This window comes from Schistocerca gregaria, chromosome 8, assembly GCF_023897955.1.
Source record: "Schistocerca gregaria isolate iqSchGreg1 chromosome 8, iqSchGreg1.2, whole genome shotgun sequence".
Lineage (NCBI taxonomy): Eukaryota > Metazoa > Arthropoda > Insecta > Orthoptera > Acrididae > Schistocerca > Schistocerca gregaria.
Window position 1 is genome coordinate 112,354,521 of NC_064927.1, and position 12,983 is coordinate 112,367,503.

General features: G+C 44.5%; 1 protein-coding gene across 1 annotated transcript in view; it reads right to left on the reverse strand.

Annotated features, from left to right (window-relative positions):
• LOC126284016 (nucleoredoxin-like) overlaps positions 1 to 12,983 on the reverse strand; it is a 703,754-nt gene that overhangs the window by 585,313 nt on the left and 105,458 nt on the right. The window lies entirely within an intron of this gene.

Genomic DNA, 12,983 nt, shown 5'->3' on the forward strand with positions numbered 1-12,983 from the left:
ACCTTTCAGTCTGATAGATATTTTTCTTACTGAGCTTTAGGTTGGCTGCGCTCTAACAAATTCTCACCCAACAATGACATTCTCACTGCCAATGCATTGTCGTTTGGATGGGACGAGTGTTTCGGATTATCTCAGTGTCACTTATCATGCAACTTTAGTGGGATTTGCATCTAGGCTAATCAGCTTCCAGTATACCGTGTGACATAAATCCTCTTGTTCAAAATTATCGCCGGGATCATCGGATAGATCGTCAATTTCAGATGAATTAAGGAGCTCTATAACTTCTTCTTCTGTAAGTGGCCTTCCTCTGTCTTGGACTCGGGGCAATGTTAAATCACCGTAAGATGACTAAAAAGACACCGAAGTAATGTCCTAGATTTCTATGTTATTACAACCTTCCAATCACAATATCCTCATTTGGAGACATGGATAAAAAGTTCTAAATATGTCACATACCTTTCGTTCTGAAAGACACTTTTAGTTTTAACCTTCAAGAATGCACCTTTCTACGCGCAAATACATTTTTTAAAATCAAAACTCAGAAGATGTTAACCGGTTGATGGGAGGTACAAAGAGTAATTGGAGGCGTCTATGTGACTGCGCACATGAAAGTTTTGTTTTGTGGCACAGGAGATGTCGACACTGTTCTCAAACAAACTCTCAGCTTGTGACAACATGATGACAAAAATCACAAATGATAAAATTTAACGAATTTTAATATACTAAGCATTTATTTAGTATGTCCTTCTATGAGGACACCATGACCGAAAGGGTTAAAGAGATTAACAGTAAACTTCAGGATTTAATCAGTTTGCAACATGTTTAGATAGATTACAAAACAGGGTCAGATTGGCGTTGTATTCGTACAGGCAGAAATATTCGATTTCTCTCACTGTTGCGAACTAAACAACAGCAAAGCTACAACCAGCCAACCAAGTCAGTACGACGAAAATAGTTTTTGAAGGAAGCTTTCAAGAGGAACTGAAATCCGTAAACAGACTTGGCCTGCTGTCATTTTGAGGGGAATTGATAAACTGTGCAATATGGCCGCGGTTGTTAAAAAGACTGAAGTTTAAACGAAGCATCTTCTTGCTGTGGAGGCGTGCACAACCACAGAGGAGCACACCGTCTGAACAGCCGAGGCTGCACCAGGTTAGGAAACGTTTGGTGCAAAAGGGAAGCGGCCAGTTCTACGGTCCAGCAGGCGACAGCCGCTTGACCACCCAGCAAGTTGTCGCTTGCACTACTTTTTTCAGCCGTAGGTACACAAGTGTGAGGTGCCGACCAGCCAACAAAACCGGTGAGCATCACCGCTGCGGAGGATTCTCAATGTCTTCTTGGAGGGTCCACCAGCTGCCGTGTCATCCGCGACCGCCTCTTCTCCATAGATAGGCACTCCCATGCTACAGAAAATGTAATGGCTAGTTACTTTGGGCACAGTCTAGTAATGATGATCGGTTTCGATAGCCGGTTCTGTGGTTATGCGATCGCGAGCGTTTCGCGATACTACGGGAGAGCAACAGCCCCAGCCCAGCAATGCAGTAAGCTTCTCCAAAGTTTGCCAGCCCACCTTTTGTTGCCGAAACAAAGTTCTCTCGGTTGAGTATTCTCTCTCCGAATTGTTTTCAGTTAACCTTGAGTAAACAATCATGCCGGAGGAACATCCGCAACTGAGCATATTCTGAAAGTAGGTCCGATCGGTCGCGAAATGGAAACCACAGCGAAAATCAAAAGCGTTTTATTTGCAATAGTTAGCCAGACCTTCCAGGAACATCCCTACATAGTCGCCGCTCCGTCTGAGACATCTGTCGTAGCGTCGTACCAACATTCCAATAGCCCCGTCATAGAAGGCAGTCGCCTGCACTTTTCGCCGATTATCTGCGCTGGTCTGCAATCGTCGTCTGTGCCAAAACGTTTACTTCATAGCCTGGAGTTCATATCAGCAGAGGTGAAAATCAGTGAGACCAAAGTCTGGGCTGTACAGAGGGCGATCAAACACTTCCCATCGAAAATGCTGCAGGGGCGTCATCATTGTTCCTGCAGAGGGCGGCCGAGAACTGTCATGAAGATGGAAACGCATGACAGAAATGTTGTGTGGGCTGCATCAAATCAGGCGAAATCTCTCACGGGCACTCGTACTTGGCGGGAGACACTGTTTGCTAGGCATATTTATGTGCTCACTCTGCGCTCATAACTGAAAAGACACTCGTGACGCGGTCAGGAAGCATACTAGACACACTGTCCAACACACCCATGCAAACCTTTATCGGTTTTTCACTGTGGTTTCTATTTCGCGACGGATTGGACTCTACTTTCGGAATACATGTCGTAGCAGAGATTGAAAATAGCTAAAACATGATCGGTTTCGGGCTCTTAGATGCTCATCAGACGTTACAACTTCGTGCTGAGAACTCGAGAGCTGCGGTGGACGGCTTCAGGACGCATTTATCACCTGCGAACAGCCGGCCGGCGTGGCCGATCGGCTCTAGGTGCTACAGTTTGGAACCAAGCGACCGCTACGGTCGCAGGTTCGAATCCTGCCTCGGGTATGGATGTGTGTGATGTCCTTAGGTTAGTTAGGTTTAAGTAGTTCTAAGTTCTACAGGACTGAGAAGTTAAGTCCCATAGTGCCCAGAGCCATCTAAACCTGCGAGCACAGTGCCAGAAATGCACGTTCCTCAAAATAAGTAAATAAAAAGAAAAAATTGTAAGCTCTTGCCTTTGATCATGATGAAGAACGCTCCATTAATTAGAAAATAATAACAGTCGTATAGATTTTTATGTTTGTGCATTTTAACTGCACTTGATTTGGTTATTTATAAACGCAGAAGTTATGTGATCAACTAATTTTTATTACTAATAAAATGCAATTCATATTTTGTAAGGATATAAAATACACAATGGACTTACATTGTACGATGTACAGTTCTAATTAAGTGAAAAACTAACAAACACACCACCAAAAAACCAACATAAGTCGTTGGGTCGCACTTTATCTCTCATACATGCATTTATGTCTCTTTCGCTACCAATGATACCAACAGTGCAGGTAATCAGATTGTTTACTACGTCGTTTGTGTACTGAACTATACCTACCGAACAGTAGTTTTGGTAGAGCACGACTATGTAGCAGTCACGTCATCTTGCTTACCATAGCAGGCACTTCTTCCAGCAGAGGAGGAAGTGCACAGATATACACTGCCCGTGAGGCGTTATCAAGGAAGGCCCTGCTTGGAAGGCCCTACGAAGCTGTTGCCAAAAATCCCCGCCCACACACTGAGACTGAACTGGTGCTGATGGTTCGCTGCCACCATACTACGGGATTCCCTGTAGCCTCCAGGCGTGTTGTAGGGGTCGACGACACCGTTACTCGTGAGGATAGCCTCATGTGTGATCAGGACGGACGGCAGAAATCGTTGTTCAGTGGTGGTTTGTGCGACGAACCAGGCACAAAGCCATCGCCCCCAAGGCAAAACTCATAGGTAATGAGGCCTGCACACGTTGTAAGTTGTATGGGTAGTGGCTAGAGTTGACAAGTCCAAAATCATAAAAGCCAGACTCGGAAGTCATATTGAGCCGTATATTTTAAATATAAATTGTCAGTTGAGTATTTTCAGTTGTTTATTAATAAACATTTACAGTCAGTTTTGAGGGATCAACCTTAAACACACTTAAACTATAAGCCAGTAAACAGCCTTATAATTTGGTAGTTATGATAATAACAAAATGCTGAAGCTTCTTAATTGCTCTATTTTCCTCGCAAGATCATCTTGTGTCAGAACAAAGTAAATGTTCTGCATTAAATAAACGATAATCTATTCTTCTAGGACGGAAAAAGATGTTGAATAACTTTGGTCGTTTCAATTAGACTTATGAAAAGATAATAGGGTATAACGTCGATGAACCATCGCTTTTAAGGAAGGAAGTGGTCGGAACGCTAAAAGGGTCGGATAATTGAAAGGGAATGAAACAAGCCACGTACATAGCTCGAACCTATGCCATGAATCAAAATTAATACATTTGTAATAAAAAGAAAGGGAAACAGAAAATTTTAGGCACTGAAAATTTATTTAAAACGTTTATTATGTTTTTTGTTTCAATTTCTTAAACCTTTACTTTGCGGCTCCATCACCTCATTTCTTTGCACACAATCTGTCCGTAACCGTAGCGGTTGGCTGTCATTCCATTTACTAGAGAGTGATCTTGAACGCATCCTTTGCTGGAAAATGGCTCATCTTGGCGTTTTCTTCCCTTAATTTTCGTCATCTGACTTCTGTTACTAAACACTATACTGTTGCATCTTCAAGTTTTTCATTCGTGACTGCAGCAACGTCACCTTCCGTTAGCCATTCCTCTACATCAGAAGACTGGATGTCATTATGAAGAGATTGCAAATCAGTGTCTCCATGTGCACAGTATTTGCATCTAGAAGTTTTTTCTCATGGCTCAGGCTAGAGCAAACTTTCTTCCATGATTTTATAGAATGGTTTTCTTAATGTCTTCCCAACCTTGGGCGGCTGTTTAAGTTATATCTTTCATGTTCAGGCTTTTCATTGCTTCAAAAAGATAACAACCCCCTTCTGTATTCTGTAACAAAACGCTGACATATCTCCTCCTGTAACGTCGTTTTAACCACTCAGTAAGGCCATGGTCCGTTGCATGCGAGAGGGCGGGGGGAGGGGAGGGTGGAAGAAACAGATTTTATGTCATCTTATTGAAGCTCAGACTCAGAGGAGTGGCTTGTGGATTGGCTAGTAAAACAGTCGCATGAGTGTAGATTTCTTGAGTAAAATCGATCGATAACGCTTTGCAAGTTTTTCGACGCTGATTATAATCGCAGGTGTCGGCTCATCGAGGTTCTACAGTATTCAACTGAACGGGCTGGCATCGGCTACTCGACACATTCTACGTTGCCTCCCTCGCTCTGCGTGTTGCGTGGTTGTGTTACTGAGTAGCAGGCTCGTTCAGTGAACGAAGAAAAGTATAAGACACAGATACAAGAACAGCGTTGGGTGTATAGCCATATATACCTATGATATCTCACCACATTCCCCCTCTCATACTTATTCCTCGCACTTGCGTCATTAGCTTAGAACAAGCCTTAGTTGTGCGTTTTCTACTTTGTCACGGAAAAACCTAACAAAAGCAGGTCAGACCGGAATTATATATATTTGGCCGGGTATGACCGAAAAAAGGTGGACACGTGGCAACCGTAGCAATGGCAGTCGTCGTGGAGAACACTCCTCAAGGTTGTTGACGGACCACCTGTTTGGTGGTGATAGTGGGGTCACTGCCAAAGTTGTTTTCACATTCAAGTGGCTATACCTCCCTTCGAACTCAGTTCCGATGTCCATGTGAGATTTTTTGCTCCTAATCCGCTGAGAGATCGTTGCCCACAGTTTGCTCCCATGTAGAAATTTCAACCTGTATGCTGATGACCCTGATGAGCCACAACGACATCACCACTGCCACATATGCGCAGGGTGACAATTATTGAATGGTATGAAATAACATCGTCATAACTTCTGAACGATTTACGCTGGGACATTCAAGCTGCACGGTTGGGCGCGGCGCGGGGTGCCAGTTAGTATGCGTTGTATGGTTTGGTTCAGCGGCGAAGCCTGTTTTCATTTGGATGGGTTCGTCAATAAGAAAAATTGGTTGCAGGCCCTCAACTGTGCTCCTTCTAACCAACACGTGGCCATCACCGGCACCGAGGCAGAACCAGTTTTCATGAGAAAGCACAAGAGACCCTCAGCCTGCTCTCCAAAATGGTCCCGCTGGACAACACTGAAGTGACAAGTCTCGGTGGATTGGCTTCACTGGAATTCCCGCTATAGAGAGTCACGCTTGGAGTTGTCCTTAAAGTGTGTCACCGAGTGCTACTCAAATTGCTGTTGGAGTTTTAGTACAACGCACCAGAGCTATACGTCGAACTTGGTGGTCTTCCCTCTCGGTACCGCTGCCAGCAATTATTTCTTGCCACGTGTTTCTGCAGTGTTGTAGAAGGAACATCCAGCTTCTCGTAGCCCTATTACACGACCACGTTCAAACTCAGTGAGATGTTGGTAATGGTGTCTTTGTCGCCTTAAAGGCGTTCTTGGCCAACATCAACTCACCGCGCCCAATCTCAAAGGTAGCTAACGCTCACGACCTTTACTACAGCGAGTATTTAAAGGAAATCCGATTTACATCCTACTAGCGCCTACGAGTGGCTTAAGATTTGAATAGATTTCGTGTTTCAGATTGAGCCGTGGTAAAATTTGCAGTTTTGAAAAGCGCGCCGCAGCGCGTAGTGTAAAGCAGACGCCCTCCGTTTCTGGCGGTGGCGCCGCTGTGGTAATCGCAGCCTTGGTCTCCCTCGGGTGGGAAAGGGGAAATGTTGCCTGTTCACGTGCATTTAAGGGGCGGTATGAGCCCCGCGGTCGAGCAGTCAGTCAATCTGAGTCTTTCAGTCTGGGTGAGTCTGGTCAGTTCGTCAGCCAAGTCAGTCTGGGTCTGTCTCTCGTCGGCACTGGTGAGGCGGTCAGTCTGTCCTCTGGAGTGCTAGTATGTGTTAGGCCGACAGTCTGCTCGAGTTTGCTCAGGTAATGGGCATTGGCGGTTGGATCGATCGGTTGGTCGGTCGCGCACTGAGACACAAGATGACTTGTCCGCCTTGAACGTCGGCGCATTTGAGGTCGCCACGTGAGTCCAGTGGCCGGGCCGTATAGCGAGGCGTAGTGGCTTCACGGTCGACACGAGAGCAACAGGAGTCAACCAACGACATCGGTCTGGCCGGCGGGAGCTGCGACGCCGTGAGAGGGGTGATCGGCACGCCTTCATGCCTCCGTTGAAGCGGCTGGCAGCGGACGGTTCGGGAGAGCGTTTTGGGGGCGCCGCGCCAGGTCTTCGCCAGAAATCGCAGTTTATTAGATGTTAACTGACTGGAGATATGTTGTGTCATTTAGTTGTTAAATTCTAGTTGTTTTCTCGGTCAGTCTTTCGTCCCCAACTTGCTCGTCTGTCTCTCGTCAGCATTCGTTAGGCAGTTAGTATCTGTCTGTCTGTCTGTCGCTCTGCCGTACGTTAATAGCTGCCTCTGTCATGTTTTTTGGATTCGGTGTTAACGAATTACAGAATTAAGGTAAAGGCCGAATTTCTGAAATATGTTTTTATCTGGCCTATCATCTTGAGAGGCGGTGTAATATAGAGCATGTTGTACACTTTATGTAAATCTGAATTTCATGGGTTTTATTTAAATAGTAATTTTTATAAAGTTGCCACCCTCCCACCGTAAGAGCTCTTTTAAAAACAATTTCTACTTTTGGTGTCAAATAATTTCTTAGTGTGAGTGTTTCTACCATTTCCATTCCTCTTACGGGGAGCATAGTCAATGTGTTTGTGTGAGTTGTTAAAATCTGGTGTGTTGCAGTTTTGCAGCAGTGTAGTTTTTCGGAGGTCGTTGTGAGCAGTCGTGACTACGGCCGTGCAGAAAGGTGGCGGAAGCTTCTCAGCCCGAAGACTCCTACTGAAAAAAAAAAAAAAAGTTTGGTTACTCTGCCTCTGAATAATTGTAACTTGTTATTTAAAGCGTGCTTTCTGATTGTAATTTTAAATCGGTTTTTGAAAAGGCTTTTAGGAATAAAATTCACATTTGTTAAAGGTATTCTTTAAGAAAATATTTTGATAGTTTAAAATCACGGTTCAGAAATGTAGAAACACTCCTGCCAACTTTCGTTCATATCGCACAACTCCTTCTCGGTGCTGTGTGTGTGTGTGTTTCTTTTTTCGCTCATAAGTGTATATTAGATGCCCTCCAGAAGGAACACGGAATCACCCCGGACACGACTGTTTACGGCGCTGTTGTCCTCAGGAGGTGCTGGGTTGCCTCGGTAGGGGGGTTCGGACCCAGGGGCGCCTCTTCTGCCGGCCCGTTAAGTGGAGCAGGGCCAAGGCGCCCAGGTGGGAGGGTCCCACCTGCCCTCCGGTCCCCTCCTCATCGATCGCGGCTCACACGGCCGGACGCGGCCGCAGGTGGCGGACCTCTGGATGTTGCGACGCTGGGAGCCGGCCGCCGCGAATCGATGCTAAGTGCCGGAGGCGGCTGCCGCGGGACGGGGTTCCTGCCGCCCTCTGACCGTGGCCGCTGCTGCCCCGGCCCCGGCCTTTCCACCGCGGCCGCTGGCTCTCCTTCGCGGCGGTACGGCGCTGTGTGCGACACACATAATCCCCACCAGCAGCGAGTGCGAATCGCAGCAGAGAAATAACCAGTGTTCTTTCACAAAGTCGCACAAATTTTACTTATTGATGGTATGATGGCCGGCCGCGGTGACCGAGCGTTTCTAGGCGCTTCAGTCCTGAACCGCGCTGCTGCTACGGTCGCAGGTTCGAATCCTGCCTCGAGCGTGGATGTGTGTGATGTCCTTAGGTTAGTTAGGTTTAAGTAGTTCTACGAGACTAAGAACTTAAGTCCCATAGTGCCCAGAGCCATCTAAACCTGCGATCACAGTGCCAGAAATGCACGTTCCTCAAAATAAATAAATAAAAAGAAAAAATTGTAAGCTCTTGCCTTTGATCATGATGAAGAACGCTCCATTAATTAGAAAATAATAACAGTCGTATAGATTTTTATGTTTGTGCGTTTTAACTGCACTTGATTTGGTTATTTATAAACGCAGAAGTTATGTGATCAACTAATTTTTATTACTAATAAAATGCAATTAGGTTTAAGTAGTTCTAAGTCTAGGGGACTGACGGCCCAAGATGTTAAGTCCCATAGTGCTTAGAGCCATTTGAACCATTTTGAACGTATATCACTCAATTTGGACGACATTTGGGAATATACAGGGTGAAGCGAAATTCGCGCACTCGGGCTTCGCAGCGCGACTCGACACATGCCAGCGATAAAAAAAAATGTGATACAAAATTTCGTCTGGTGAGTATACCCGGCTGAAAAAGAACGTTAAAGAGTGGCAATCTGGTAACACTCTAAGAACACGTACAGTAACGTCCTCTGACAACACATATTTCATCGTGTTGTCCAGTTGGCACAGCGGCCAGAGTTTTGGGTTAGCATGCACGAGGTCGAGGGTTCAATTCTGGGTTGGGGTGCATTTTTTTTATTTGCTAATTTCATTCTGACATTTCATGCTGTAAAATACACCGTTTCTTATGTCACATGTACTCTATATTCACAACACTTTGTAACGCTAAACACAGCAAATACATTGTTACACAATTAAGAAATAGACAGTTCAAACAATTAATGGGACCATGGTCATAACACATACGAATAGTAACCGAGTTTGGACATTATTCGCAAAGCACGTTGTCAGTCCTACTGGTAACGTAAGGCCATAACGAAATGTAATGGACCTGAACGAGGCGAGAATGATAGTTGGTACTAATCTATGTAACTATTAGAGGAGGGTACAAAGAAAACAGGTTTCGCTTCTAGTAGAGGAAGTGGTGCGAATAAATTGGAGCCCACGACGTGGAAAGGGCATCTTTCAAAGCCGACCAATGTTCCATTTCTACGTTTGTCGTATATAAGTGCAAATGTTTTACAGAGGACCTGCTGTAATCACTCTTGACGATTAAAATGCCAGTTACCGTACCACCTGGACTACATCTACCAAACTGTAGTAGCATGGCAGAGGCTCTCCAACTGTATTGCAATAGCACCAGTGTATCAAACGAAACGGAAGATCCTGCCTGAAAGCCGGGCATCGCAAGTGTTTCAGACTTGAAAAGGTATCCGGAATCATATAGTTTCTTTTGATTAAAACATCTGTGCCTGGGTTTTAAACAGGATCTCCTGTTTTGTTCGGTGTACACGAACTATTACGGTGAAGTGGGAGGGCCTATGCAATTCTGTTCGAGTTTAGTGGGAATACAAAGTGGATTTGCGGTGTGAATGGGGCTTTGGATTGTGGAGGGAGGTGTGCTACGGTATTCCGTGCACTTTTGCAAAGCCACTATGTTAGGGTGGCGCAGGGGTTAGCTCATCTGCCTAGTGAGCTGGAGACTTGGGCTCGAATCTCGGTGATGGCAAAAAATTTCATTCGTCATTTCAGTCGGCATAGACTGTATACGTCACTGATATAGGTACATTACCGCATGCTGCATCAGCTCTGTGCCAGAGTTGGTCATAGTGGCTAACGAATTGTGGCAACCTATGAGCAGATATTTTCACTGGGCGAGACAATTGGAGGACGTGCTGACCAGGTTACAGTCAAGCAACCTTTATATCGAATCACCATGAGCAACATGCAGTCTTGCGTTAATTTATTGAAACATAACGCCATGGAGGCCTCGAATATAGAGGACAACCAGAGATCGTAACACGTCAGAAAAGTAGCTGCTGCTGTTGAAACTATGGATGTTTCGATGCGTACCTAAAGTCGTTCTCTCACGGGACCTGAAAACCCGGCTGGTGACGCCACATTGTGGAATTCCACTGCGCACTACACTTTGGACCGTGAAATAAAGAATCTGGCATGTTAGATTTGTACCTCTTGGAGATGAACGTGGCCAATGCGATGCGATATCGTTTTACGCCACACAAAGGACAGAGGAGCCGCCATATTGTATAGCGTTATACATCGTATTTGGTGGATTTTCTTTCTCATAGAAATATAAGCTGTTTCAAAGCACCAGCAAATTGAAATCATCTCGAAAACGCCTCGATTTAGGTGCGATTCGTTATAACAAAATGACAAGAAACTACATATTGGCATGTAACAGGGATATAGTTGTTTTTATTGATACTGCTATGAAAGTATACCGTATCAGTGCTACGGCGGTATGATTTATCAAAAACGCACGTCTTTTTGGTACAATATACGTATTAAATATCTAATAATGACATTCGTAGTTACGGTCTTTACTCAGTCTATGCCATATACGGAGAAGACTAATCTCTATGTAGCGCAAGTGGTGACGTCATGAGCTCTTGTGTCTAGGATGACGGTAGCGAGTTCGCACACACCTCCAGCGGCTGAAATGTTCCCCAGTGACAAGAAATCTTAACGAGACTACCAGCCTATGTTTGGAACTAAACGAAAGCTACGCACTGGAAGCGTTCGCTATCATGATACTTCGTGTAAAATATATTTTCGTATTTCTGGGTTTATGGACTCGCTCATGTTTGTATCTTGCCAGTAAACATCTTTTTCAGTAAGAGTGAGCTGCTGCGAAAAGCTCGTCTTTTCCATTCGAATGAAATTACGAAACGAATTTCTGTCTTGAAATCTGTATGATGAAGTACGTTACTTCAGAGAATTGGTAGTCAAAACTTTGAACATAGCTACTAAGGTTCAGTGACCGTGTCAAAATTATATTAGAACAAATAAGCCCTCGGTCACAAATATTAATTCAAAATTGACCAGGTTTCGACGCTACTATGAGCGTCGTCTTCAGAATTAAACTAACTCTTCTAAAACATAATAGGTGTATAAGACATTAATAAAGTGAAGTGTGTACTGACTGGAAAGAGATGCAGTACCTACAAGTCACATTATAAAAAAAAATCTAAGTCGGAAAGACGACGTCATGAAAAGTTGTAGTCAGTGCAACATCGATAATATGGATATTATGCACGCGCAATCTGACAGTCGTCATATCGTAACAACACTGAGTTTAAAACGAAAATGGGATCAACATTCAATTGAATTAGAGATAACTTGTACTATATGTATCTCAAATCGTTGTACAGCATTATGCGGTGTTCCTCTACCAACAATTCACAATTCAAGCCATCGACGAGCCCAGATTCTACTTTGCGATTTCCTCCGCTCTTCTTCGACAGTCGCTGACAGAGATAACGCACCTATTTTACGCGCGTTATTTTCGTAACGAAAGTGAGAGGTCTGCGAGTCAAATAAAGCCAACAACGACGCCTGGAGAGCGCTGAGAACACAAATCACAGCTCGTCTCGTGTGTTGAAGATACTGCCTCTCGTGAGGTCGGATGTCCCGTCCTCGTCCACCTCAACGTTAGCTACCACGTCCCGTGTCAGGACGGACAGACAGAACAGCATACCGCATACTGTACCACGATGACGATGAGGAATGCAGCCTGGCAACGTTCGTTCTTCTCGCAGCCCTTACACCGGATACGTCTATTGTCTTTAGGGTTGCCACGTGTCCCTTTTACTTTACGGTAGTGTCCCGCCAAATATATAGAAGTACACCCTGTCCGGCTTCTGTTCGGTTTTCTGGCGACGAAGCAGAGAACGCACTACTATGGCTCGTTCCAAACTAACGACGTAAACCTGAGGAACACGACTCAAGAGGAGAAGGAGAAGAGTCATCAGATACATTTTCTCTGGTTCTCAGAAGATATTTTTGGTTCAGCTTTGCAGTGTGTAGAGACAGTCGGCTAGAACAAATACTGCCCGTCTCATCTTTCGTGTGTCGCCCAGTGTCAAGCGAAAGCATCAGTTTGTTTCCCATTACAAGCAAAATGATTTTTAAAGCTGAATTTTGAGTGCCCATGCGAGAGAGCGGTCTCAAATTAGCCATATTCGTTTTACCGATATGCGTTAACAGGGACACCAAAAATTGAAGATTGACTGGTAGTTCAGCAGCGACTAAGCATGCCACACACAGATTAGTTTTAACAATTACTTTGAAGAAAAAAATGCCAGAATATGAACTAATTTTCTTTGGACTCCTAGCACCTTCACTCTCTGTTACTTTCACTTATCACGTCTCCCTCGGATTTGCATAATGCTTTGCAAAAATTATCATCGCATTTATGTTTGATTTGAGGTTTTGCAGTTTCATCAGAAATATGTTTAGCGAGTTTCAAAATACTTCGCTTCCACATAATTAAAAATCTTTTAAACTTTTCTGTAAATTCAGGCATATCAGCATATTCATTGCACATATCAGAACTCATTTCAAGTGTTCACCATAAACAAGCACACAGAAAATAGAAGAATATTACATGAAGCAACACAGTAACGAACTGATGACAGCCATCACTGAAACTGTAAC